Source organism: Penaeus japonicus, unplaced genomic scaffold (genome assembly GCF_977035675.1).
Source record: "Penaeus japonicus unplaced genomic scaffold, GWHDUDI00000001_assembly GWHDUDI00000025, whole genome shotgun sequence".
NCBI lineage: Eukaryota > Metazoa > Arthropoda > Malacostraca > Decapoda > Penaeidae > Penaeus > Penaeus japonicus.
Window position 1 is genome coordinate 13,249,333 of NW_028234427.1, and position 5,000 is coordinate 13,254,332.

A 5,000-nucleotide genomic window follows, 5' to 3' on the forward strand; every position below is an offset into this window, starting at 1 on the left:
CTCGGAGTTCTCTTTGTCTTCCATTTTTCTTCTTCTCATTGATCATTATTAATCCTCTCTGGCATCGTTCTTCTCTTCCGCTCTTTCATTTTTTTTTCTTTCTCTTCAGTACTTTCTCTCTTACTCTCATTTTCTCTTTCTTTCTTTTTCTTTGTGTCTTTCTCTCTCTTTCTTGCTTTCTCTCTGTCTCTCTCTTTCTCTCTCTCTCTCTCACTCTCTGTCTCTCTCTCACTCACTCACTCTCACTCTCTCTCTCTCTCTCTCTCTCCCTCTCTCTCTCTCTCTCTCTCTCTCTCTCTCTCTCTCTCTCTCTCTCTCTTCTTTTCCTTCTCTCTTTCTCTCTCTCTTCTCTCTCTCTCTCTCTCTCTCTCTCTCTCTCTCTCTCTCTCTCTCTCTCTCTCTCTTCTCCTCTCTCTCTTCTCTCTCTCTCTCTCTCTCTCCCCCTCCCTCTCCTTCTCCCTCTTCCTCTCTCTCTCTTTCTTCTCTCCTCTCTCCCTCTCCCTCTCTCTCTCTCTCTACTCTCTCTCCTCATCCTGCCTCTCTCCCCCCCTCAGCTTTCCACCCTCTACTCCCTCTTTTTGTCCGTTCCCTCTCACTGTAATCACTATACGAGTTCCTGCGGCCAAAAAAGGAAAAGAAAAGTCGCGAAGTCGGTCAGATGTTCAAGCTCTAAGCTCGACAAGTTCATAACAAGTTCGGTGACTGTTGGAAGCGATCTGGCTTGGTGGCGGCTCCTTCCCTTTGATCTGGAAGGCAGTTGCTGCAGGCGTGGCGTGGCGGGCGTGGCGGGGGGAGGGGGAGGAGGGGTAAAGGAGAGAGTAGGGGGAGAGGTGGGGGAGAAGTAGGGGGAGGAGGAAGAAGAGATGGAGTAGTCTAGAGTCATAGTCCATGGAATATTTGGAGGCCCTCTCACGCTTCTATCTATCTATCTATCTATCTATCTATCTATATCTATCTCTATCTCTCACTTTCTCTTTCTCTCTCTCCCATCCCACCTTCCCTTCCTTCCCTTTTTCCCTCCTTCCCTCATCCTCTCCCCTATCTCTCTCTCTCCCATCCCACCCACCCTCCCTCCCTCCCTCCCTTCTCTTAAGCTTCACCCTCGGGCAGTGAAGGAAACACTCCTTATTATGGACCCCTGACTTCAGACTTTCCAAACCTTCACCAGTGTTAATGATGTTTAATGTAAGTCCTTCTCCTTGTCTTAATTATTGTCGAACTTTATTACGAATCGGTAGAGCTCTATTTATGTAATATGAAAGGAAAACGCACTTGTGAATATGCTGTGAGGCGTTTGTATTTCCGTTCTTAGTATTTAGTCACATCCCCACCCCCTTTTTTATCTCTTTCCATCTTTCCCCTCACTATCACTCCCACACCTTGTTTAATCCTCTATATCGTTCCCTCTCCTTCGCCTTCCTCCCTTCCTCTCTTCCTATCCTCAGCCATCAGTCAAAACTCAAGCATAATGCGGCGATAATTTCCCGTAGAGTTCGGCAACGCGACGAGGAAATAGGTGCCTGATGAATAGTTGATTTTTATCGCCCGGTCGAATCAGTCAGCCGCGAAATCACATCACTGCCTTTTAAGTCGCAGGTTATGGCATCACACGGCCGTAATAGGAAATGTGTAATAGGTGAAAAATAGGCGGAGATTCGAAGGGGGGGAAGGGGAAGGGGGAAGGGGTGCTCAGAGAGGCCTGGGAAGTGGAGACTCATATTTAAGACGGCGGGAGGTGATAGGAGAGGGGGGGGATGGGGAAGTGAAGGGAAGGAGGGAGGGGGGGGCTGAATCGTCGCTAGGAAGGTGGCTCTTGTGATTCGTCTGTTGTTTTCCTTTTCCTTGTTGTTCGTAAGGGACTGATTTTCACGGAAGTTGGACTTGTTTTTTGAGAAATGTGATTTTAGGTTGCGTTTTTGAAATGTATTTTATTGAGAAACAATGTGGCTCTCTCTCTCTCTCTCTCTCTCTCTCTCTCTCTCTCTCTCTCTCTCTCTCTCGGAAGTCTCTCTCTCTCTCTTACGTAAATATATATATATATATATATTTATATATATATATATTAATATATTATATATATATTCATATATATATATATATATATATATATATATATATATATATATATCTTTCTGTTTATCCTTGTGAGTGTGTGTATGTGTATATATGTGTGTTTAAATGTGTGTTTGTGTGTCTGTCTGTCTTTCTCTCTGTCCCTCCTTCTCTCTCTCTCCCATTCTCCTCCCGCTCTCCCTCCCTCTATTGCTCTTCCCCCGCAATAGTCCCCTTGCTAATGACCAATTGGTGGCGGTTAATTGCAGGTAATCACCCAGCAATTACCATCACCATTTTACACATCAATTGTCATGGTTGACGCGGGAGTTGAAAATGACGGATGTATGGGCGCCCTCACCCACGTTGGTAGTTAACAAATTTAACCGTTTGTTAATCATTATAATGACTGCCATTTTTATTCCACTCATTCAATGCAGTGTTATTACGTGTGTGTGTGTGTGTGTGTGTGTGTGTGTGTGTGTGTGAGTGTGTGTGTGTGTGTGTGTCCTTCAGCCTTTTATACCAATAGTGAGAAGACAGAGAGACCTAAGCTATGCCTATTTTACTGGAAATACGAAAAAATAATTACTTTTGAATATTCTACATTCACCGCTCAATCCCTGCGTGATTCTGTATACACACGTCTCTCCTTCCTATGACCTATAAAAACCGCGTGCATTCATTCCTCTCCTCTCCTCATCCAGCCTTCACTCACCCCATCTACCCATCTCATCCACTCATCCCATCTACTCACCCAGCATCCACTCACCCAGCATTCACTCATCTCATTCATCCACTTAGCATTCACTCATCCAGCATCCACTCACCCAGCATTCTTTCATCCCATTCATCCACCCAGCATTCACTCATCCCATTCATTCACCCAGCTTCACTTACCCAGCATTCACTCATCCCATTCATCCACCCAGTATTCACTCATCCCATTCATCCACCCAGCATCCATCCACCCCATCTACCCATCTCATTTCCTCATCATTATTCACCGTGCGCTCCTGTCCGCGCGGGGATTCACCTGGGGAGATGAGGATAGTGATATTCACCGCACATCAAGCTGGCCAGTGGGAAGCCATCAGTGCGTGAAGGAAGCTTTGGCTGCTTCATCGCCATTATCCATTATTCATCAGTCGACGCTACTCCCTGCCGCTTCTCTTTCTCTTCTTCTTCTTCTTCTTCTTCTTCTTCTTCTTCTTCGCATCCTCCTGCTCCTCCTCTTGCTCCGTCCCCTCCTTATTATCATGATTATGATTATTATTATTATAATTTCTTCTTCTTTTTCTTCTCACTCTTCTTCTCCTTCTTTTCTTCTTCTTTTTCTTCTTCCCTTCCTTCTCTTCCTCCTCCTTCTCCTTTTTCTTCCTCTTCTCCCCCTCTTGAAGCTTCTCTTCCTCCTCTTCGTCCTTCTTCTTCTTCTTCGCCTCCTCCCTCTCCTTCTCCTTCTTCTTCCTCTTCTTCCTCTTCTTCCCCTCCTCCTCTTTCTTATTTTTTCCTCGTTCTACCCCTCCTCCTCCTTGATGAGATGATAAGGATGATTGGTGAAGTTATGATGACGCCAGATCGAAAGAGTGATGACCAGAAATACAACGTTTGAATTAAGGATTTGATGGTGTATAAGAAAGCCTGCGGATATGTGTAGCCGCGTTTAAGTATGTCCCACATATAGGGTCCTCATGGCATCACAGCGACGAGTGCGATCCGCTCCCTTGTGAACTTTTGTTGAGGGACTTCGATGGAAAACAAAACTATTGGGAATACCAATGATGAATTGATTTGTGTATGTTTTTCCAAATTGTGTGTTTGCTTATTTGCGTGGGTGTGTCTCTGTTTGAGAGAGATTGAGTGTTTGTCAGATCGTTAATTTAGTAATACGGTTGTGTGATAAAAAAGTATTAGACCTAACCCAACCTAACCTAACCTTTATGAAGAGAAAGAGAGAAACGGATAAGTATCTGATAGAAAAAGAGACTAAGAAATAAAAGAGGATAGAAGTGAGGACCGAGACATGAAAAAAAAGGTGAATGGACTCTGTTGACGAAGTGACTTGGTCAACATGGTCAGCCTCTTATTGGATCTGAACCAGTCGGCCTGTAATGATGGGTAGGGTGTCGCCGTTGCTTCACATCCACCCTCCGGCTCTCAGATTTACAGATGTGTGAAAGCGTAGGAGAAGGAATCAGCAATATTTCCTTTCCTTCGCGCTTTGGTTCGCATCTCTCTTCCTGAATACCGTTTAACACCTCGCCTTCCTTTCCCCTCGCGATCCAGAACCGGTCGCGACGCGCCTCCGGTTTGTTCCGTTCGGGTAATACGTCATTTTGAGAGGAATTTCCGCGCAATCGTCTTTGAGATTTCATTAGAAAAAAGGAGTGCAAAAGTTAGAGTAGATAAGGTCGGCTTTCGCTTGCGGACCAATCAGGCGTCGGCGGTAGGTGAGGGGACAGCAAACTTTTAATGGTTTACCCCGAGGCAGAGAGAGAGGGAAAAAAGAAAGAAAAGGGACTGGTGTTAAACGCATTGAGTCCTTTTTTGTAGCTTGATTGAAAGGGCGGCTGACTTGATAAATATACATGATCCTTTAATGATACTTATGACAATCACTTAAAATCTAATGATAACAATGATAATAATAATAATAATGATAATAATAATAACAGTAATAATGATAATAATAATAATAATAATAATGATAATGCTTAAATGCCCGAAATTAAAGCTCAATGTTAGATAAGCGAAGTTCAATTTATACAGACTACTTTTTTCGAAAAGAAATAGTTCCAAAGGCAGAGTACCATTTCCGAAAAGATCTTTCCACGCCCTTCGAACCCTGCTAGAGGGAGAGAGAGAGAGAGAGAGAGAGAGAGACATAAATAGATAAAGAGATAGAGAAAGAAAGAGAACGAGACAGATATAAAGAAAGAGACAGGAAG

General features: G+C 44.0%; 1 protein-coding gene across 3 annotated transcripts in view; it reads left to right on the forward strand.

Moving 5' to 3' along the window:
* The window catches only part of Ets65A (DNA-binding protein D-ETS-3), a 179,428-nt gene that overhangs the window by 144,083 nt on the left and 30,345 nt on the right, over window positions 1-5,000 (forward strand). The window lies entirely within an intron of this gene.